At 43.9% G+C, this 25674-nt stretch overlaps 1 protein-coding gene and 1 non-coding gene across 3 annotated transcripts in view; both read right to left on the reverse strand.

Moving 5' to 3' along the window:
* LOC139751783 (uncharacterized) overlaps positions 1-25674 on the reverse strand; it is a 242605-nt gene that overhangs the window by 15834 nt on the left and 201097 nt on the right. The gene's annotated exons all lie outside the window — the stretch shown is intronic.
* Positions 1371-1442, reverse strand: TRNAV-GAC (transfer RNA valine (anticodon GAC)). The gene has a single exon. It is a non-coding gene; the product is annotated as a tRNA-Val (tRNA).

Below are 25674 nucleotides of genomic sequence, written 5' to 3' on the forward strand. Positions count from 1 at the left end.
AGTTTACTAAAAGTAGTTCTTATCTTCACTACATAATCATTTTGAATAAACTTTACTCTTTAATAACCCTTATGTCTACTAAATTCGTATCTTCACTACATTCGTATCTTCACTACAACCTATCTTGACAATATCCTTATCATCACTATACTCTTCTTCACTACACTCTCATCTTAACATCATACTTCTGTTTACCGAACTTAGTTCAAAGTCTGACTTGAACGTAGCTTTGGAAAGTTTGTGTTCCTCATTGTGTTGCCTCCTTAGTATCATTGTAAAGGCAATTGTCACCACTCCCTAACTAAACCCTCATCGTCACTACACTCTCATCATTATCATTACTTCTTGATGTTCAATACAAAATTTTAACATATACATTTATCTTCACTACAGAATAATTTTCATTGCACCTTAATCTTCATTACTCCTTGTTTCAGCTACATCCGTATCTTCCAATCATTCTTATATCTTATATTAGTTACATCTTTACAATATCTTTATATCTTCTCTGTTCCGTCTTTTGAGAAATTGAAAATGAGAGTAAAGGATTTCCGGCCTTCTGCTCCTTCCCCTTTTAGTCGCCTTGTACGCCACGCAGGGAATACGTGGCAAGTATACTTTCTTCCCTATCCCCAGGGATAACAGCATCTGGTGTTCCCAGACGGTCACCCATCCAAGTACTAACCAGACCCAACGTTGCTTAACTTGACTGATCGAACGATATATATATATATATATATATATATATATATATATATATATATATATAACACTGAAAACAGTGAATTTCCCAAATAACAAAAATGGAAGCGCCGGGGTTTGAACCCGGGTCCTCTCGCATGCCAAGCGAGTGCTCTACCACTGAGCTACGCCCCCAAGAACATATTTTGTGACATAGTATTATATGAAGTACTGAGATTAATACGGCAAAATAGTGTTTGAACGACCGTTGCCGACTAGCCGGCAAAATATCCACAGGGTAAATCGCCATGTTGCTGTCGTGTTTTCCTCTCAATTTTCCACGAAGAAATGAGTTTTACTTTTTTATTGTCGTTGCAATAGACTGGAACTAAGCTGACCTGGTATGAGGTCAGAGCCCTCATTATCATCCCTGCTAACTACCGGAAGCAGATTAAGTCGTTCCACAACCGATGTCCGGCCCATGTTAACTCTGATGTGCCCAGCAGTTGGAGGAGGATCGCCAGAAGCTTCTGGAAGATTTCAAGGACGTCTTGGTGGACCTGACCCTTTCAGATAAGGTCGAAAACCCCAATTTATTGTGAAGATCTTCACTATAACGTTGGACGAACATACTGAATGTTGCACACATGTGATGCGGACAAAATGAAAAAAGAAAAAGACAAAAATTATGTCTGGTGTGGGTCTCGAACCCACGACCTTGAGTGTGTCAGACTCACGCTCTACCACTGAGCTAACCAGACAATAGAAAATTCGTCTGTTTCTTCAATATGAATTAATGAAAATCTTTGCGAGGCAGCGTTAAGAAAAGAGAGATGTCTTTGACGAAATTTACTTGTTTGGCTCCTTCTTTTGTTCCTCAGTATCGAAAGTGGAGGGAACGAGGAGAAGAGGGAGACCAAATTGGAGGTGGAAAGATGGAGTGAAAAAGATTTTGTGTGATCGGGGCCTGAACATGCAGGAGGGTGAAAGGAGGGCAAGAAATAGAGTGAATTGGAGTCATGTGGTATACAGGGGTTGACGTGCTGTCAGTGGATTGAAGCAAGGCATGTGAAGCGTCTGGGGTAAACCATGGAAAGCTGTGTAGGTATGTATATTTGCGTGTGTGGACGTGTGTATGTACATGTGTATGGGGGGGGGGGGGGTTGGCCCATTTCTTTCGTCTGTTTCCTTGCGCTACCTCGCAAACGCGGGAGACAGCGACAAAGTATAAAAAAAAAAAAAAAAATATATATATATATATATATATATATATATATATATATATATATATATATGTATATATATATATATATATATTGAAAAGGATCGCAAATTTGCACGTGATCAAGTATATTCTTATGAGCTCACAGGGAAAATAAACACGATAAGTTCCCAAGTGCACTTTCGTGTAAAACTCACATCATCATGGTAGACACAAGAGAGAAATATAACAGTCAGTTAATATACAACGAAGAGACGTAGCTAGGACGCCATATGGTAAATATGTGATTGTCCAAGACAGACAACAAGCGTATCATAAACTTATTATGTGGACAAGAAGGTGAATTGTTTACACATTTTATCAACATTAAAGTTATCCAATTTGTATAGAACATCACTAATATTAAGATTATAATTCTTTGTGTATTCAGTAATAGAAGATTCAATTACATTTCTCGTGGTACTTGAGTTAGAGTTAATAACTGAGATGGCATTATTAACTCTAATTCCAGTACCACGAGAAATATCATTGAATCTTCTATTATTAAATACACAAAGAATTATAAACCTTGAGGAAGCAACATGGCGGTCAAAAATAAGCTGCAGGAATGAAGTTTATGAATGGAATATCAGTGAGACGATCCAAATGACGAATGAATGAGAGCGTAGTCAACATACAATATAAAAGGACATATTATGAATGGCAGCCAGGCAAGTAACGGCCCAACTGAATGGAAGGATTTAAAAGTTCGCGTTATATGAAGAATTTTGATAGATTATCCAAATTTCCATTCCAGTTATGAAACTTAATGGTTGTGTTCAGTTCTAGAGACAAAGTTAAAAGGTTTGTGTTTCAGAGATGAACCACAAACGATATCGTTAAATTAACTGACATTAAAATTTGTCAATTAAGTAAATCATTTTGTACAATAGCTGTAATTTGACAGAGTTAAAAGTTCGCAGTTTCATTACAATTCTAATTTAAAAGTTTGAGATTCAATGATGGTTTGCAGAAGCTTAACGTACATTTAAGTTTTGTGTTTATATAACGTATCTTAAAGGACTCTGGTAAAATAACGCAGCTGGAAGGTTTACGTTCAAATGACGGTGTTTAAATGTTTATTGATGAATGGTAGATTTAAATGGATAGATTTTAAGTTCGCGTTTTCATGAGCGACTTTAAACCTTGTGGTTGAATGTCACAGTTTAAATGTTGGTATGTACAATGTTGACCAGATGGCGGTAGTGTGTAGACACAGCCATACCAGGTCGTATTTATCATCATTAAAGTCACCTTCCTTACTTACTTATGGCGGCGATGAAATTCACTGGTTCTTGATTGTGCACCAATTAACCTATCAGATAATGGTACAATGTTTGCCTGGTGTTGCATATATCACGTCTGTTGTTGAAACACAAGAATGCCAGGTGACTTTGGGAGTGGATGATAATGTAAAGATCAATATAAATGTGGGAAATCTTGAACCGCCATCACCAGACACAACACATGTTTGGATCTGGCGGGGGGAGGGACTTGCCTGTGACGTCACGATGCCCCGCCTCCAGCCTGGCGCTGCTCTGTGTGTGTGTGTGTGTGTGTGTGTGTGTGTGTGTGTTTACTATTTGTGCATTATGGGAGAGAGTTATACACTCGTGTTGTCCCGTCTCTTAACCTTATAAGTATATACTATACATTTGCTCCTGGAATATGTTCAGTTTAGTAAGTTAGAGAGAACTTCCAAATTTATTTTCGCCTGGCAGGATGGCCGGGTGGTTTAAGGCGCTGCTTTCAAATCATTGTCTGGTCTTCCGGGCGTGGGTTCGAGTCCCGCTCCTGATAAACATTTATCTTTCTTTTTTCCATAAAACATGACTAACCCAGAGACAGCAGGAACCAACAGAGCAAGGTTGGTTGGGACACAAGATATACACTAATCCCTGGGATCTTTCCATCCAATGGAAAATGAAAAACATGAAATTGGAAAAACTTATTTTTACCTGAAAACATGTTGACTTATATTCATGTAATGGTTACGAAAACTAAACAATATACACCAAGATGAGTATAGGTTCAAAATACTGTTACAAGGACAGATCAAGACAAAATCATGGTTCGTGGAGTTTAATTCTTTTAACTCAGTGTAACACCGGTATGTGGTATATTTAGACCATATTGTCTTGTTATATTAGGAATAGGCAACTGTATTGAAGGTTTTACCGTTATTATCATTATAGTACAGTACTATCTATCATAATTACATCATTATTATTACTATTATCATTATCATTATCATTATTATTATCATTATTGTTATTATCATTATAGTACAGTACTATTTATCATAATTACATCATTATTATTACTATTATCATTATTATTATCATTATTGTTATTATCATTATAGTACAGTACTATTTATCATAATTACATCATTATTATTACTATTATCATTATTATTATCATTATTATTATCATTATTGTTATTATCATTATAGTACAGTACTATTTATCATAATTACATCATTATTATTACTCTTATTATCATCAACAATTTTATAATCATTATCATCATTATAGTGCAGTATCATTTGATATAATCATATTATCATTATTACTATTATCATTATTATTATCATCATTATTATCATTATTGTTATTATCATTATTTTCATTATTATCATTATTACTATCATTATTGTCATTATTATCATTATTATAATTATCATAATTATCATTGTTATCATTATCATTATTATCATTATTATTATCATTATTATTATCATTATTATTATCATTATTACTATCATTATTGTCATTATTATCATTATTATAATTATCATAATTATCATTGTTATCATTATCATTATTATCATTATTATTATCATTATTATTATCATTATTATTATCATTATTACTATCATTATTGTCATTATTATCATTATTATAATTATCATAATTATCATTGTTATTATTATCATTATTATCATTATTATTATTATTATCATTATTATTATTATTATTATTATTATTATTATTATTATTATTATTATTATTATTATTATTATCATTATCATTATTATTATTATTATTATCATCATCATCATTATTAGCATCATCATTACTATTATGTATCATTATCATTATCATCATCATTATCATTATCATTACCATTATCACTATCATTATCATTATCATCATCATCATTATTATCATTATTATGATCATTATGATTATAATTATCATTAAGTATAGTATATCTGGTACTGAAGGATACAATATGCTGGTTATCAAGTGGGAAGTTAGATATGGTATGGATTGTCACTTCACATGTAGGTTAGTAGGAAATATATTGTGTACCTAACGTGTGTTGTTGGGCATTATAATCGTCCGATAATGATAATGATTAAATCTTATTTCCTGATCTTATCAGTTTTAAAACCAGATATATGAAATATCTTTCGTTGACCATATTTTGGTCTACAGTTCAGTATGTACATGTGTGTGTGGTCTTAAGATTTAGGTGACTATGTATTGGAATTCACTGGCAGGTGTGGTACACATTATCACCGAGCCTGAGTCTCAAAGATCAAGGTCATGGGTTCGAATCTCCAACATTCAGTATGTTCATCCAACTTTATAGTGAAGATCTTGACGATGAATTAGGATTTGGACATTATCTGAAAGCGATGGGTCAAAGATCAGTGATTTTAAGAGTTTAGTGAGATAGTATTGAAGTGGAGAGTGTAGTGGCTGAGGCCAAGGACCAGTGGTGTCCAGAGAGTAGTGAAGATAATGACCATTGTCCTGCCCCATTAGGCCGGGTCAAATGGCACTTAGTGAGGTAAAGGGTTAGAGTCAAGAACAGAGGAAGTATTTTGGGAGCAAGTGAGTGAGTATGTCAGCAGTTATGATGCAAGAGACCAGGTATTAGTGATGGTGATTTAAATGTGAAGGTAAGTAATGTGGCAGTGGAGGGTATAACTGAGGCCCATGGAAATGGTGAACAACTTGTGTTGTGTGTGTGTAAAGGACTGGTGATTGGGATTACCTGGTTTGTAAAATGTGATATACACAAATGTACGTATGTAAGTAGGAGAGATGGTCAGCGGGCATGACTGGATTACATGTTTAATGAAAGACGTGTAAAAGAAGGACTTTTGGATGTAAATGTGCTGATAGGGGCTGCTGGAGGCGACAGTGGAGACGACAGTGAAGATCTGAAGAGGTTTTCGGAAAAGAGGAAACAATGTCGGGGAGAAGAGGTGGCGAGAGGAAGTGAACTTGGAAAAGAGACTTGTGTGAAGAAATACCAAGAGAGATTGAGTGCCACATACACTCTTACTGTGTAAATATCCCTTTCTATGAGATTACGTAAAGATGTTGATGAACAGAGGAGTTGGGATATGACATGAAAAAGTTAAGAGAATAAATGAAGGAAAGCTTGAGATACACAGATGACTGGCGGACCGCCATGATGGTTGTCAATCTAGCCAGCTGGGTTATTATTTATAAATTGTTTTTAGTTGTAGGTCCAAGTTTGTTGTCAGGATATACTGTTGACTGCCAGTGAGTACCTGGCTGGCGCGGGTGCCACAAGGCTGGGTCAAGTGTAGTGTAAGTGTGGTCTAGGGATGGTGTGTGTACCACTTGTAGATGATGGGCCGCATCATGACCTGCCCGTTATAACATCTTGACCAACACCTGCTGCTGCTACACTTGCAACTCTCCTTTTCTAAGGCCGTTTTTATGTTTCATGTGACTTTCCTTTTTTTGAATCATTCTAATGCTATAGTTACAAAATTATTTCTACTATGGAGTTTCTGTGAAAATATATTCAGAAAGCACATCGCTGTCGTCTTCCAGGCATTGCCCATCTGATACAATAATTGGTAGTAATTAGATTTCAGATGATGAGATATAGTTGTACTCCTCATGACTAACGGTGTTGTTCTTTGGCAATACATTGTGCTGATCTAAGTTTATACGTATTACAGTAACGGTCTGAGAAGTTGATGATATTCCAGCTAAAGTTACAGAGTACATCAGTAAACATACCTCTTACATAACTAACCCTGCCTGCCACCTGTGAGAGAAAGAAACTCTCATGATCTTAATGTGTTCATTTGGAAGGATTCTAATGCCTGGTATCAAGGAAATGATATGCATACTGTAATACAGTGATCAATATTGTAGGTCATAATGTAAGTGTTGTGTGACTAACTATAGCTGTAATATTACCTGTTCATTCTTGCTACTAACACATGACACCAAGTTGTCTGTTAGTCTTATTACGTACATTAATACACTGTTGTCTTGGCTTTACATCTCTACTAATGATGACACCTAAATCCTTCTCCTACCTTGATAGTTTTATTTCCACATCTTAAGATGATACTGTAGTTTGCCTGCTATGTGTACACAGTGTAAACATATGTCTACGGTGAATATCACTGGCCATTATACACTGACGTTGTTCAGCAATGTAGACCCAGGAGAGAACCTTAGACAGCATTACGATATTTTGTGATGGACGAAAACTTGACTCAATACAAGAAAAATGATTACACCTTTACTGAGTCTGAGAACCTATCATTGATTGTCATAGAATCCAGATGCAAAAAATATATTGCTACCGGATTTCTATAGAAAGTACGTGGGACATTGATGTTAAGCAAATTATTTTATACGATAATGAATTAAATCCCATAACTTTTCTGGAGCACAGGGTACAGAAATGTATGTAACGTGAAACCGGTAGAATTAATATATCTAACATAAAGATTTCTATTTTGCAGATAACATAAATGTTTTACATGTAGAAATCAGTAATATCTTCGACAATCTAAACATAATACCATCAAATTTTATATTACAAGCTTTTTATCCGGGTTTTACGTATTAGAACGATATTGCTTACAGAAAACTAATGTAGTTATTATCAGCACAAGGTTTAGAAGGTCTTAAACAAGTTATGAGTTTATATTCTTCAACACTCTAGAAAGATCCATTCAGTATACTGTGAAAAATAGACTTGCTTTTTTGAGGCGATGAATGCTTATGAAAAATCATCGACGTTTTCCTTAAAAATATTCTTTATGAATTGAAATCAAGTATTTTTTTTGAGAACATGTTTCTGAATAGCAACAAGACACAGTCAAATCTAACAAGCTAAAGTTCATCAAATGACAAAGAATATATGCGAATCTAACAATCTTATTAATATCATAAAACCAAATATGTTGCACAAATTCTTCAAATCATCAAAAGTAGTAAAAGAGAAGCCATCCGTAGATAACTTGTTACTCCCGGCATAAACACTTATAGGCGGAATCCGGTAACACCTCTTGAATAGCATGTGGAAGACAGAGTAGAGTGGCTAGGCTCAGAAGCATGTTCTCCACTTCAACTGACTAATGATATGTTAAGACAACACAAACCACATACATCCATTGTGAGGATGGAATCAGGGATGAAACATCTATAACTAGAAAGGTTAAAGATACAAAGATGGTGAAATACCTTTACCTGGGATCAGTAGCACCTGTGGTAATGGACACACCTTTGTAATGCTTGATCACTTACAACTGATCAACTTTAATACGAAAGTCTTAGGTATTGTCCCTCAGGAAAACTTTTTATAAATATTTATAAAACACATATATATGTTAGATATACACTATCTCTAGAATATATCTTTACCCGGGACATGTTACACTTGTGTGGATAGACACAACTTTGTAATGCATGATCCATTACACGAAATGAACTTCACTAACGAAGAGTTATACAACGCGTTGTTGGAGAACATTAATCAAATACCTATACATGATTTTTTTCTTAGATGAGAAGCATTTATTAGAAGTGAGCATAAAGAAATGATGATGAAAGAAAAGGGACATAGATGTAAATATTTTGTTAAAAAATGAAATACTAGCTCCTTGTTCTTTTTTTTCAGATACCCAGAAGAAAATATATTCTGTAGTTTACTTATGTATATGTTTATGTTTTTCACAACTATTCTAATCTTTAATGTTTTAGAATTCTGGCTTAAAGAACTTGGTTCTGAACAACTATCATAATGCAATACAATACATATTTATCATAAACAAATTATTTATCACAGTAACCATTATGTTTGTACCTGATTCTTTACGTCCTCATGTAAGACACAAGCACACTACCATTAATTTTTCATTAGGTATTTGTCATTATCATTTTACTGTGAGTTACATAGAGTTAGATGCATGTTGCCACGGGCTCACTGTTCCCACGGGCTACTGTTAATCAGGATGTTTGAACACGTAAGAGCTGATCTGTTATTTGAACACGTTGTTGAATGGGTGTTGACGGACTCCCATATAACCCCTGCCAGTGTGACCTGAGGGGACACACTGGCCAGCATCGTCACACTGTTCACTAGAGTGTGTCGTAGTGTGTCATAAGACTATAGCCCAGAGTACTACAGATGGACGTACACGTTTTGTTGTAATAAATCTACAAAGGCCGCCTGATCTTCATTGAGTACCACAGATGAAGAAGACCTGATTTCCTTCCTCTCAACTCAACCTTACAAATGGTGGCAGTGACGTAAGAACCCACGTGACCACACACGACCGTCACATCTACTTCATATTTCTACGTCTGGTGTTGCCAGCAGTCATACAAGCCTACCTGACACAGTCCTGGTGCTCCCTCCTGTGGACTTTAAGGGCGGAACCCACGGCCGGCTATGTGCTCCATCACCCGTACCTCAATGCAGTGAAGATACGTCTTTATTGCACTGCTGACACTCTGCCGCTTGCAAGGGACATCAAGACAGCGCCACCGCCGTGCAGTGTTGTCATCACATCCAGACGTGTCAAGCAAGGTCAGCCATCCTGCCAACACCAACGTGGAGGTCATCTTGTCAACCGCTCCAGAGACGCACCATCAGCAGCCGTGGCGACATCCCAGACGTCAGCATCGCGTGGTCCAGTCCTTGTCGCTCACTCAACTTTCCTGCTAGCGAATCGCTACTCTGCACACATCTTCACCTCGCGACACTCAGCGAGCCGCTACTCTGCACACATCTTCACCTCGCTACACCCAGCGAGTCGCTACTCTGCACACATCTTCACCTCGCTACACCCAGCGAGTCGCTCCTCTGCACACATCACCTCGCTACACCCAGCCAGCCGCTACTCTGCACACATCTCCACCTCGCTACACCCAAGACGTCTTCGTAAGCGAATCTCCCATTCAGATAAGAACTGTGTCAAAATGGTTCACTCTGTGAGGTATGCTCTTTTTGTGTGTTACTAGTTCCTAGTCTATAAATATAGACATTTATATATTTTGGGTAATATGATTATTCATCTTTGTAGTTTAGCAAATTAATCTAAGGTTTCAGTTATTCTCGCATATATTCTTTCTTATGTTTTCATACATTGGTACTATTGTTTTTGGTGATGATTACTTTCATATATAGAGTCCATTACTGATATCTTATACTATTATGTCCACCTCTCATATACAGAGTCTTGTATTCATATGTTATACTGTTATGCCAGCCTTTTATTGCCTTTATTTCATTACAATATTGTCAAATGATATTCATGTTATGTATTTTGTATTAGGTCAATAGTGTTAATTATATCTTAAATATTTTTGGGGGGCTATTACTTACACACTTTATGTAAGATTGTATTACATGTCCGAAGATATTCCACGCGGTAATCGTAAAGGTTCATACGTACTCAGGAATTTACCTAGAATCCCTTATTATAAACGGAACCAGCCTTCTAAAATGGCGACGTCGCACAAAGATGTTTTGACAGATTCTGGTGACACATATGACCCACAGAAACCTTCTCACACGTTACCACACCCACACCCACCTCCCCCTCCACATCACAAAAACTCAGGACAATCAATTGCTTCACAAAAAAAACTGTTTTCACACTAAAACAAGCTAGGGAACCACACGAGCTATTTGATGGTAAACTGTCAAATTTTGATCGGTGGATTAGAAATGCAGAGGACATTGTTGAACATAATGGCGATTCAGGAGACAGAGCGTTTATATCGGCTGCTAAAAACCTCATTGATTTCAACCAGCCTAACAGTTAAGCTAGGGTTGTCTATGACTCAGATGACATTGGAACCTGTACATCTTGGGAGGAATTTAAAACGTTGTTTACATCAGGTTGTGAGGAATCATTCTCAGATAGTTTACTACACGTCCTTTTACGTGCTCTTAACACAACATACTTGGATGATACGTCAGTCCCTGATCACTGGAGTACCTTACATGGAAGAATGAGATTAGTTAGGCAGGATTATGAATCCTTACCCTGGATGTCGGCCATGATGAATCCTGAAACTCATATGCAAACATTCATGCGTTTATTACACATAACCTTCATTCTAAATGACTTGACCTCCAGACGTAAGTCAGCGATTACTTAATGAGAACATCGACCCTTCATTGTGGATCGGTAACAAAAGTGTTGAATTACACGAGAACAGAGAAGACAAAATTTTACTACACATTTATTATACAACTATATAATTTATATTATATACATTACCACATTTCCTGCACTTTCCATCACAAATTTGCTGAGGTCATAACCTTGTAGTTACCATTACCTTACAACCTTAAGGATGGTGGTCTACAACACCTCTAGATTGATGGAGAAAACGAAAAGTTTCGTTTTACCATTAAGACCACAGAAATGTGTTAATTCCACTTCATTACCGCTAACTACTAGTTATTTGACTTGTTGACTTTCACGGCTAAGATTTTCATCCTCTGAGCGAAGCCATACAATAATCGTCCTTATCTACTCTGAGCATTGGATAGCCTCCTGATGACCAAGATTGCTGTTTTGGTTGTCCGTTTCCCTTGTTACTGGTGCGCCTCACTGCACACCTTACATGAGTGCCTTCCACAGTATTAGGGACAGCTGCTGGGCCTCACTGTAGCTACTTTTGGGACGGTTGCCAATCTTCCTCGTATTCCCTCATGACCACAGCGCCAAACCGACTCCCGCCATCAGGCCGAAACGCACAAACATTTCTGACAAAGTTGAGACAACCCCTTTCGAGTCAGTTTTGACACCAAGTGAATTTATACGACAATTACGTTCAAGATGCTTGGTTTTTCGTTCATGGATTGAACAGAAGCAACCAACGATGGTTGCTACTGCCCAATCCATGAAGTCCCCCCCACCACGGAAAGGTAACCAAGCTTCGGGGGGGATGGGTGTTTACCCTGACGCCAACGGAGAAACTCAATACAATATTTTTATTATAACTTTCCTTAATCTTGAAAAATGAATCAATCAGAGGGAAGAATAGTCCCAGTCATAAGAAGATTGGCTAACCGAATAAATATAGTTGTCAGTCCTCCTAAAACTTGTATATTTTCGATCATTAGAGCATCCATCTATTCATCTCATATAAGTGTTGCTACGACAGTTGTCTATTAGTGCAGAGATCTTTTCCTCGGTAAAGAAAGTGTAGCCGGACTCCGCTCTCATGAGGTTACTGCACGACAGCAAAGATCACCCTTTGGTAGGCTGTGCTATAGGCAGCACAGCTCCGTCAAAGATCTCACTCCATAAGTGAACTTATATAGTTTCCTTTTTTAACATTTTGTCTTGTCTATAAGGAACTCATCAGTTCTTCTCCAGTGAAAGCAAAAAATCATCGAGAAATTCATTTGCTTCCTCAATATCAGGATCTTGTGGCTCTGTGTGGGGGACGAGGCTGGTGGGCTGTGTGTCTGGCTGTGTCTGGGGAGCAGGGCTTGTGGTCTCTGTGACTGGTTGTGTCTGGGGAGCGGGGCTGGTGGTCTCTGTGACTGGCTGTGTCTGGAGATCAGGGGAAGTTTTGGGTATAAATTTCAATATACTGTGAGCGATATCGTCTCTCAACCGATTCCTCTCGATCTTCTCTTGCACGGCCTTCATGATACGTTTGGGCGGCTTTCTCCATTTTCTTTGCATTTCAGTTGGTGATCCTGCGCCATCGAGCCACATGATACCAGAATAGTATCGTTCCTGTTTCCCAACGGGTCCAATCTTGGTGTCACACATGATGCCGAGTGAACCCAAATGGCGGCCGATGTTTACGTTGGAAGCCACGGGCTCGTTATGTATCTTGCAGTAACTTTCATACCGTTGCTGCAGCTCTTTCCTGCTGATAAGGTACCGCTTCATAGTAATAGTCTTTCCCTTCATTTGAACGAAGGTATTCATGAAACTAACAAAGGAAGCCTTTCCTTTGTAATCCCGTTTGTAGTAACAGAAGGCCATTGAAGACGTGGACTGGGTCAGGCGAAGTTACACAGACTAACAAGAGAGTCCTATAATCAATGATCCTGTATCAGCACTGAACTCGAAATACGTCAGAACGACAATTTCAACCCAGGGCTGGAGGGCCACTTGATGATATTCTCACGTCTTGCTCAACCAAGTAACCTCGGTTAGACCTTGTTTATATTTAAATATAGTGAAGTTAATATAGTGAAGCTTGATGTTTCTATTTATATGTAAGGTGCAATGTAGTTTATATAAGGTTCACCTTCCAGATGGGTTCCTGACATACCAACTTACATTCATATATATATATATATATATATATATATATATATATATATATATATATATATATATATATATATATATATATATATATATATATATATATATATATATATATATATATATATATATGAATGTAAATTGGTATATCAGGAATCCATCTGAAAGGCAATATATGTCCAAAGAAAGATATTTATGAAGATGTAGTGAAGATGGCCTTGATCAAGATAAAGGCCACTGATAATGAAAACGAGATGACTGTGAGGATGTAGTGAAGATACATTTCTATTAAGGTAGAGTTAAGTGCTGTGAAAGTGGCTTGACTATAAGGATGTAGTGAAGATGGCCTTTCACCAACAAATACGCTAGTGATATTGAAAATATGATGATTATGAAGAAGTAGTGAAGATGGCTTTTATCAAGATAGAGACCAATGATATTGAAAATTAGATAAGTATAAGGATGTAGTGAAGATAGTCTTTGACCAAGATAAACGTCATCGATGATGAAAACAAGATGACTGTGAAGTTGTAGTGAAAATAACCTTAAACCACAGAAAAGCCATTGATATTCAAAATGATTGTGAGGATGTAGTGAAGATGGCGTTTGACCATGAAAAACGCCAGTGATGTTGAAAATAGCATCTTAATAAGCCAAAATAAACAACTAACGATCAAATCAAATAATTAATTCAAAAGATAGGGTAAGGAACCAGAAATAAAAGTCTTAGAAACTCCAACAAATAACACCTAAACGAAAAAAACCTAAAAGAAATTAGATGGAATATTTCCTATGTATGTCCATTATTGTGTTTATATATGAATATAAGATATATATATATATATATATATATATATATATATATATATATATATATATATATATTATCCCTAGGGATAGGGGAGAAAGAATGCTTCCCACGTATTCCCTGCGTGTCGTAGAAGGCGACTAAAAGGGAAGGGAGCGGGGGGCTGGAAATCCTCCCCTCTCTTTTTTAGTTTTCCTAATGAAGGAACAGAGGAGGGGGCTAAGTGAGGATATTCCCTAAAAGGCTCAGTCCTCTGGTCTTAACGCTACCTTGCTAACGCGGGAGATGGCGAATAGTATGAAAAAAAAAAAAAAAAATATATATATATATATATATATATATATCTTTTTCTTTTAAACTATTCGCCATTTCCCGCGTTAGCGAGGTAGCATTAAGAACAGAGGACTGGGCCTTTTTTGGAATATCCTCATCTGGCCTCCTCTGTTCCTTCTTTTGGAAAATTAAAAAAAAACGAGAGGGGAGGATTTCCAGTCCCCCGCTCCCTCCCCTTTTAGTCGCCTTCTACGACACGCATGGAATACGTGGGAAGCATTCTTAATCCCCCATCCCCAGGGATAAATATATATATGTACAATCCCAGGGGATAGGGGAGAAAGAATACTTCCCAAGTATTCCCTGCGTGTTGTAAAAGGCGAATAAAAGGGGAGTGGGGGGGCTGGAAATCCTCCCCTCTCGTTTTTTTTTTTTTTTTTTTAATTTTCCAAGAGAAGGAAGAGAGAAGGGGGCCAGATGAGGATATTCCCGCAAAGGCTTAGTCCTCTGTTCTTAACGCTACCTCGCTAACGCGAGAAATGGTGAATAGTATGAAAGAAAAAAAAAAGGTATATATATATAAAGTATGAATGAATGTGGCGGGGTGGCGACGAGAATGAATAAAAGCAGTAAGTATGAAGTATGTACATGTGTATATATATGTATGTGTATGTATGAATATGTATAGGTTGAAATGCATAGGTATGTATATGGGCGTTTCTGCACGTGTATATGTATACATGTGTATGTGGGAGGGTTGGCCCATTCTTTCGTGTGATTCCTTTCGCTGCCTCGCTAATGCGGGATACAGCGATAAATTATAATTAAATAAAGTATACAAGTAATGGGAGTGTGTGTTTGTGGTAGTAGTGGGTGGGTGTGTTAAGCGTGGAAAGGAAGGCCAGTTAAAGTCCTTTTTTGTAGACTGGAGGTTTGAAAACGGGGTTTAACGGTCCTGGGCGCCTCTATATATGATGGAATACGTGCTTGCCATTGGTTGACAATGATCTACCAATGAGAGGGCTGCATTTGATATAGTTTGATAAGTTGTAAGGGTGAAATTCCTATGTACTGTTTGGGTTAGGTATCAGTAATTTGGTAATGTCGTCTTCGGTGGTGCGAGCACGATTTATGCACTAGCAGACACAAACTCCCTCCCTATTGGCTGAAGAAAAGCCATAAGCTCCGCCCACCCTGCCTCACTTGATCCAGATGAAGGTTGAAAGGCAATTTTTCACAATTGTGTCTATGTATATAGGGAAAAAAGTAAGATATAATGGTGTCATAAGATAGAGCTTGCTGTGTTGTCTATGTTCCATAAGATACATACAAAGAAAAATGCACATTTCACAAAAAGCACACGATGATAGGCACAGAAGGTACAACTGCTACTTTTACGTCCATCTGACCCGGTATATATAAGAATGTTCCTATGTATACATCATCTTTTCTAGCCATTCGAGAAGGTTCTTGCTGCTCCTGTCTCAGCCACGTGTTAACCACGTGGATGATGGAGGATTAACCGCCAGATCCCACGAAGAAAGAAGAAAGAAGAGAGAAGACAGAAGAGAGAAGACAGAAGGAAGAAGAAAGAAGAGAGAAGACAGAAGAGAGAAGACAGAAGAAAGAAGTGGATTGTAACGTTGCCTCCCGCGTTGGTCCTTCCCGCGGGAGACCGTTACGGTGACGACGCCGGCAGGCTGTTCCCTCACCACCCTCGCTGCTCCCCACACCCCCGCGTTGCCTCCACTCCATCTTCACATCCCTTTTTTATTTTTTATCTTTTATCATCCATCATCCATCTCTCGACCGTTTGGCTTGAGCAATCTCTACCCCAGCTTCCCCAACCCATTCTGGAAAACTCATTTTCCTGAGGAGTGGAGGCTGGAGTGGACCTGTTCTCACCTGACGGGGTGGAGACCCTCACACTATCTCTTACCTCTCCCCTACCTTGGACCGTCGAGCCTCCCTCACTCACGTTTTCTCGCACTAGGACACTGATGCCACCAACATGCCGCCCGACATACGACTAAGATCCCTCAAAACTGATTGCCCCCCTCCTTCCACGTTCGAACTCCTGTCCATCGTCTTTAAGACCACTGAGATCCGTCCCATTAGGGTCATTCAATTTCCCTCGAACAAATACCAGTTTAAGATCTGCTTGAGCAAAGATAGTGATTTAGATAAAATCCTATCCAAGCCTCTCCTTGATGAACTAGCTAAAAAAAACTACCAAATCGTTCAGGACCGCTGCCCCCTTCAAGCTAGATGTACTATTATTGCCTACAATGTTGATGAATCTATCTTGTCCCTCAGCCCTTCGGAGATTGTTGAAGCCATCAATGGTGAAAACAATGACGTTAATGTCATCAACGTCTATAAACCGAATAACTCCAGATCAATAAAGATACAATGTTCAAACCCGACCGAGGCCGATCGCCTGCTCCCCCGGGGAGTCCTGTTCCCCATGATCTCTGTGCCACCAAAATCCCTGAAGAAAGATGAACATCTCGACGTACAACAATGTTTCAAATGTCTTAGATACGAATATGAGACTAAGAACTGTAAAGAACCCCACCAAACGTGTAGTCAATGCTTGGAAACTGGTCATGGTTTTCGTGAGTGCAGGGTTCAGGCAGCGAAGTGTGTCAACTGTAAAGGTGAACACGTCGCTGTATCTGGGCTGTGCCCACGTAAGAAGGAGTAACTCCGCGCAGTGCGTCAGGCACAAAAATCCAACTCACCTCCTTCCACAAACCCTCACCTCTACACAACAGTTGCTGCTGCTGCTCCTCCCCCTGCCACCCAAGCTTCTCCTATCCCAACTACTAATTCTTCAGACCTCCTCACCCTACAAGGTAGGATGCATGCGTGCTACCTAAAAGCGTTGTTCCTGAGCGGGGAAGATAAGTCGGAATTCATCAGAATTTTCGATTTGCTGCTTGCTCATAACAACCTACTCAATGTACGAGCTCCACCTGAACTCCTCAGCTCCCCCGCCACCAACCATCCCTCCCCGACCCCTGTCTCGTCCACCACCCTGACCCCTAAAGAAAACGTATCCCAGGAGACCGCCAGTAACACTTCCAACTCTCCCCCAACTACTCAACCTGTCACCCTCCCAACTTCCAATACCCTCTCCGCACCCCCTAACACAACTCCATCCACAACCCCCCAACCCAACACCAACAATCCTACTGTATCTCCAAATACCGATTCCTCTCCCACCCCCACCGTCCCAACTTCCACCACCACGACAGTTCCTCCCGAACCTCCACACACCAATCCCCCCCTCCCCCCTCCCCCTCCATCCGTCCAATGCCTAACCCTCCCAGAGGAGCCCCAGCACCTGACCCTGCCGACACACCAGACAACCCACCAACGGTCAACCTCGACCTTCAAATTGTCGACAATGACCCTCTCCCCTCCCCTCTCCCCTCTCCTGACCCCTCACCAGATAGATCCCGACCCAAGACTAGAAACATGATACACGTGAAACTCTCAAACGGTGCATCAACGGCCTTCATCGACAACTGACACAGAAGGACAATAAACTTCCATAAATCGTAAAATGCTAAAACGTGCGCAGCTATCACAATGGCCGTCATCTGATTGCCACTCTCCTCGAAGAGAAAAAACCCGATGTTGTGATACTTAACATCACATGTATAACCAACGGATACAAAATTAGACATTACGGGTATACATCACGACAGTCTCCAGACAGTAGACACGAGGGAGTCGCTATTCTCATACTCAACACCATCGAACACGAATACCTCGCCACCTCATGGCAATACCAACACTTTCTAGCAGGTAAGATAAACACAATACATGGCTTCATTATCTTCTACACTACATACTCTCGGCCCAACACTTCCATTCCACTCCTTGATCTCTACACAGTATTCAATTATACACATATCCCAGTCTACCTTCTAGCTAACCTCAACGCCCAACACAGAACCTTCCACCACAGCAGAAACAATTCTTATGGTGATGACTTATTCGCTATATACTCTTACAAACGTCTTAACTTCCTTGGACCTTACTTCCACACTGTCTTCACTGGCCAAGGAGGAAAAAGCAGACCTGATCTTGTCTTCTCCAACAGAGCCAGTAATTATCTTCAGAATTTGCCATCTCCAGGACCACTGTGTGGTTTCGACCACATCCCTATCTTTCCTCATCTCTCGTCTAACCTTATTCTCGTCCCTTCACCCTCACACTACCACTACAAAAGAGCAGACTGGGAGAAATTCAAAGAGATTCTCTCCAACTGCACTTACACCACAAACTACGAAAATCACCCAATAACACTAATAGACACAGAAATAGAACATATACACGAAACAATCATACAGGCAGCTAACATTTCTATCCCCAGATCTTCATTTACTTCAAGATACTCCTTCTTCCCTTCTTCCAAAACAACTAGACTCATCTCGTGCTACCGTCGACGCTTTGAGCAAAACAGATATCGTTTGGGCATAGTTCAGTGCGACTTCACATCCCTAAGAAACCACACACTCAACAGCCTTCTAGAAGACCAAAATAGACACTGAAAATCTCTTATCACCACAACAGAACAACACCGAATCAAATCTCAAGAGTTTTGGAACAGAATCCGAAAGCTCAAAAGAATACCAAAACAGACTTTAATAGGCTAAATGACGACAACACTCTACACCATAACCCACAAGACATTGCCAACATTTGTCAAAAACTCTGGGAAGGTATCTTTCACCCTCACCCCCCCCCCCCCCCTCACCCTGTGGCGTACGAAAACACTCAAATTGTCACACAACACATACAAAACAGATCCAGTCACTTCTACCCAGAACAGATCATACACCTCCAATCGCTTTCACACGACCACCTTCTCATAACTCCCATAAGATCGAGCGAGGTCAAATTCCTCCTCCTCAAATCACCCAAAGTAGCCCCAGGTAATTCAGGCATTGGTTACCAGCTACTTACCCATCTCCCTGACAACACTATTAGAGCCATCACCTTCCTCTTCAGCGCGGCACTAGCCTCTGGCTATTTTCCCGCGGCCTTCAACACAGCAGCAACCACAATGATACCTAAACCCAACAAATCCAACAGAGACCCCATAAACTACAGACCCATCAGCCTATTTGAGTCCACTGGGAAGACATTTGAAAGAATCACAAACAACAGACTTAGACAACGCCTTACAAACAACAACCTACTCTCACACAAACAGTTTGGCTTTCACCAACATCGCTCCACACAAGATGAACTCAACATCATTACGAACTACATAAGAAACAACACGCGGACACACAAAATGACCGCACTCATCACAAAAGATGTTGAAAAAGCCTTTGACACCGTGTGGCACGATGGATTGAGGTATAAACTAAGCACCAAATTCCAACTCACACGACCCACCATTAAGCTTCTCTCTAACTATCTTAGCAACAGAAAAACCCCAATCAAATACAGAAACAATTATACAAACTACCCCTCAATGCTTGTGTCCCTCAAGGCTCCGTGCTGGCCCCCACACTTTACACACTCTACACAAATGATCTTCCCAATTCTATACACCTGGACTCCACCACTCTCCAATACGCAGATGATGTAACACAGCTAATCAGAGCCATAACCCTCACACACTTAATCAGCAAAACACAACAGGAAATTGATCAAGTTTCTCTTTGGGAGTTAAAATGAAGGATTAAATCAAATCCTGCCAAATCCAACATATCTTACTTTAACGTATGTCAGAGATACAACGTAAGTAATGTCTACCTACACTCCCGTATACACCGTCATTTACCATTCCCATCTCAAATACCAACACTGTCCTGGGCCTAAATTATGATGTACACCTGAGAATGAACCGACATATTCAGTCTAGAGCGGCTATTGCGAGAGCGGAGCTCAAGAAATTGTACAGATTTAGAGAGGCGCAATTCAAAACCAAATTGCACCTCTACAAAGCATTAATACGACCACTTATCACTTATGCCCCTTCAGCTCTTGAACTCGGAGCCAAATCCAGCATCCGTGCACTCCAAATCATTCAGAACAAAGCTCTAAGTTGTCTTTTTAACATCAAATGGCACGAGTTCATTAGAAATACAGAACTTCACGAGAGAGCACGAATCCCTCCATTAAACATCGATTGGAGGAAATTGTTTGAAAGACAAGTAGAGAGATTTCAAATACATCATACTCACTGGATTCATTACTTCAACAATCTCCTGGGAATAGACCACCCAGGTAACATGTTTAATATATAACCTGGACAACATCCAGTGCCAATATATTAAAAACTAAAAACCTATATAGATCTTGCTGCTAAGTCCGTGCGGGGAACGCCTTGGTAAAATCAGTGTCCATCAGCCAGAGATACGATCCATCTCCTCCTATATCCTGAAAAAAACCTTGCCTTCCACTCATCATCTTTGACCTGCTCATCCTATTATTCCCATGCAAGCTGGGTTAAGACTTGGCTCTTTTCTTCCCTCTAAAATTCACTTCCTCTAGCAATTCTTGCTCTTTCCCCCCCTCTCTTTTCTCGCCCTTTCTTGGAAGGGACTTTTCTATCATTGTCGTCGTATACATCTCATCTTTTCTTGCCATTCGAGAAGGTTCTTGCTGCTCCTGTCTCGGCCACGTGTTAACCATGTGGTTGATGGAGGATTAACCGTCAGATCCCACGAAGAAAGAAGACAGAAGAGAGAAGACAGAAGAAAGAAGTGGATTGTAACGTTGCCTACCGTGTTGGTCCTTCCCGCGGGAGACTGTTACGGTGACGACACCGGCAGGCTGTTCCCTCACCACCCTCGCTGCTCCCCACACCCCCGCATTGCCTCCACTCCATCTTCACATCCCTTTTTATTTTTCATTTTTTTATCATCCATCATCCATCTCTCGACCGTTTGGCTTGAGCAATCTCTACCCCAGCTTCCCCAACCCATTCTGGAAAACTCATTTTCCTGAGGAGTGGAGGCTGGAGTGGACCTGTTCTCACCTGACGGGGTGGAGACCCTCACACTATCTCTTACCTCTCCCCCGCCAACAACCATCCCTCTCCGAACCCTGTCTCGTCCGCCACCCTGACCCCCAACGAAAACGTATCCCAGGAGACCACCAGTAACACTTCCAACTCTCCCCCAACAACTCAACCTGTCACCCTCCCAACTTCCACCACCACGACAGTTCCCACTGAACCTCCACTCACCAATCCCCACCTCCCCCCTCCCCCTCCCCCTCCATCCGTCCAACCCCTAACCCTCCCAGAGGAGCCCCAGCACCTGACCCTGCCGACACACCAGACAACCCACCAACGGTCAACCTCGACCTTCAAATTGTCGACAATGACCCTCTCCCCTCCCCTCTCCCCTCTCCTGACCCCTCACCAGATATATCCCGACCCAAGACTAGAAACATGATACACGTGAAACTCTCAAACGGTTCGTCAACGGCCTTCATCGACAACTGACACAGAAGGACAATAAACTTCCATAAATCGTAAAATGCTAAAACGTGCGCAGCTATCATAATGGCCGTCATCTGATTGCCACTCTCCTCGAAGAGAAAAAACCCGATGTTGTGATACTTAACATCACATGTATCACCAACGGATACAAAATTAGACATTGCGGGTATACATCACGACAGTCTCCAGACAGTAGACACGAGGGAGTCGCTATTCTCATACGCAACACCATCGAACACGAATACCTCGCCACCTCATGGCAATACCAACACTTTCTAGCAGTTAAGATAAACACAATACATGGCTTCATTATCTTCTGCACCGTACAACCAGGCGACCCCAGGCCGCACACCCAGGCCGCACACACAGGCGACCCCAGGCCGCAGACCCAGGCCGCACACCTAGGCCGCACACACAAGCGACCCCAGGCCACACACCCAGGCCACACACCCAAGCCGCACACCCAGGCCGCACACGCAGACGATCCCAGGCCGCACACACAGGCCGCACACCCAGGCGACCCCAGGCCGCACACCCAGGCCGCACACCTAGGCCGCACAACCAGACGACCCCAGGCCGCACACCCATGTTGCACACCCAGGCAGCACACACGGGCTGCACACACAGGCCGCACACCCATGCCGCACACACAGGCAACCTCAGGCCGCACACCCAGACTGCACACACACAGACGACCCCAGGCCGCACACCCAGACTGCACACACAGGCGACCCCAGGCCGCACACCCAGGCGACCCCAGGCCGCACAACCAGGCGACCCCTGGCTGCACATCTAGGCCGCACAACCAGGCGACTCCAGGCCGCACACCCAGGCCGCACACCCAGACTACACACACAGGCGACCCCAGGCCGCACACCCAGGCGACCCCAGGTCACACATCCAGGCCGCACACCCAGGCGACCCCAGGCCGCACACCCAGGCAGCACACACAGGCGACCCCAGGCCGCACACCCACGCCGCACACCAAGGCGACCCCTGGCCGCACACCCAGGCGACCCCAGGCCGCACACCTAGGCCGCACAGCCAGGCCGCACACCCAGGCGACCCCAGGCTGCACACCCAGGCCGAACACACAGTCGACCTCAAGCCTCACACCCAGGCCGCACACCCAGGCCGCACACACAGGCGACCTCAGGCCTCACACCCAGGCCGCACACCCAGACTGCACACCCAGGCCGCACACCCAGGCCGCACACCCAGACTGCACACCCAGGCCGCACACACAGGCGACTCCAGGCCGCACACCCAGACTGCACACCCAGACCGCACACACAGGCGACTCCAGGCCGCACACCCAGACTGCACACCCAGACCGCACACACAGGCGACTCCAGGCCGCACACCCAGGCCGCACACTCGCGCTGCACACCAAGGCAGCATACCCGGGCTGCACACACAGGCAACCTCAGGCCGTACACCCAGACTGCACACACAGGCGACCCCAGGCCGCACACCCAGGCGACCCCAGACCGCACACCCAGGCCGCACACCCAGACTGCACACACACAGACGACCCCAGGCCGCACACCCAGACTGCACACACAGGCGACCCCAGGCCGCACACCCAGGCGATCCCAGGCCGCACAACCAGGCGACCCCTGGCTGCACATCTAGGCCGCACACACAGGCGACTCCAGGCCGCACACCCAGGCCGCACACCCAGACTACACACACAGGCGACCCCAGGCCGCACACCCAGGCGACCCCAGGTCACACATCCAGGCCGCACACCCAGGCAGCACACACAGGCGACCCCAGGCCGCACACCCAGGCCGCACACCCAGGCGACCCCTGGCCGCACACCCAGGCGACCCCAGGCCGCACACCTAGGCCGCACAGCCAGGCCGCACACCCAGGCGACCCCAGGCTGCACACCCAGGCCGAACACACAGTCGACCTCAAGCCTCACACCCAGGCCGCACACCCAGGCCGCACACACAGGCGACCTCAGGCCTCACACCCAGGCCGCACACCCAGACTGCACACCCAGGCCGCACACCCAGGCCGCACACCCAGACTGCACACCCAGGCCGCACACACAGGCGACTCCAGGCCGCACACCCAGACTGCACACCCAGACCGCACACACAGGCGACTCCAGGCCGCACACCCAGACTGCACACCCAGACTGCACACCCAGACCGCACACACAGGCGACTCCAGGCCGCACACCCAGGCCGCACACTCGCGCTGCACACCAAGGCAGCATACCCGGGCTGCACACACAGGCAACCTCAGGCCGTACACCCAGACTGCACACACAGGCGACCCCAGGCCGCACACCCAGGCGACCCCAGACCGCACACCCAGGCCGCACACCCAGGCGACACCAGGCCTCACACACAGGCCGCACACACAGGCCGCACACCCAGGCCGCACACCCAGGCGACCCCTGGCCGCACACCCAGGCGACCCCAGGCCGCACACCTAGGCCGCACAGCCAGGCCGCACACCCAGGCGACCCCAGGCTGCACACCCAGGCCGAACACACAGTCGACCTCAAGCCTCACACCCAGGCCGCACACCCAGGCCGCACACACAGGCGACCTCAGGCCTCACACCCAGGCCGCACACCCAGACTGCACACCCAGGCCGCACACCCAGGCCGCACACCCAGACTGCACACCCAGGCCGCACACACAGGCGACTCCAGGCCGCACACCCAGACTGCACACCCAGACCGCACACACAGGCGACTCCAGGCCGCACACCCAGACTGCACACCCAGACCGCACACACAGGCGACTCCAGGCCGCACACCCAGGCCGCACACTCGCGCTGCACACCAAGGCAGCATACCCGGGCTGCACACACAGGCAACCTCAGGCCGTACACCCAGACTGCACACACAGGCGACCCCAGGCCGCACACCCAGGCGACCCCAGACCGCACACCCAGGCCGCACACCCAGGCGACACCAGGCCTCACACACAGGCCGCACACACAGGCCGCACACCCAGGCCGCACACCCAGGCGACCCCTGGCCGCACACCCAGGCGACCCCAGGCCGCACACCTAGGCCGCACAGCCAGGCCGCACACCCAGGCGACCCCAGGCTGCACACCCAGGCCGCACACCCAGGCGACACCAGGCCTCACACACAGGCCGCACACACAGGCCGCACACCCACGCCGCACACCCAGGCGACCCCTGGCCGCACACCCAGGCGACCCCAGGCCGCACACCTAGGCCGCACAGCCAGGCCGCACACCCAGGCGACCCCAGGCTGCACACCCAGGCCGAACACACAGTCGACCTCAAGCCTCACACCCAGGCCGCACACCCAGGCCGCACACACAGGCGACCTCAGGCCTCACACCCAGGCCGCACACCCAGACTGCACACCCAGGCCGCACACCCAGGCCGCACACCCAGACTGCACACCCAGGCCGCACACACAGGCGACTCCAGGCCGCACACCCAGACTGCACACCCAGACCGCACACACAGGCGACTCCAGGCCGCACACCCAGACTGCACACCCAGACCGCACACACAGGCGACTCCAGGCCGCACACCCAGGCCGCACACTCGCGCTGCACACCAAGGCAGCATACCCGGGCTGCACACACAGGCAACCTCAGGCCGTACACCCAGACTGCAC

Source organism: Panulirus ornatus, chromosome 12, assembly GCF_036320965.1.
Source record: "Panulirus ornatus isolate Po-2019 chromosome 12, ASM3632096v1, whole genome shotgun sequence".
NCBI classification, from domain to species: domain Eukaryota; kingdom Metazoa; phylum Arthropoda; class Malacostraca; order Decapoda; family Palinuridae; genus Panulirus; species Panulirus ornatus.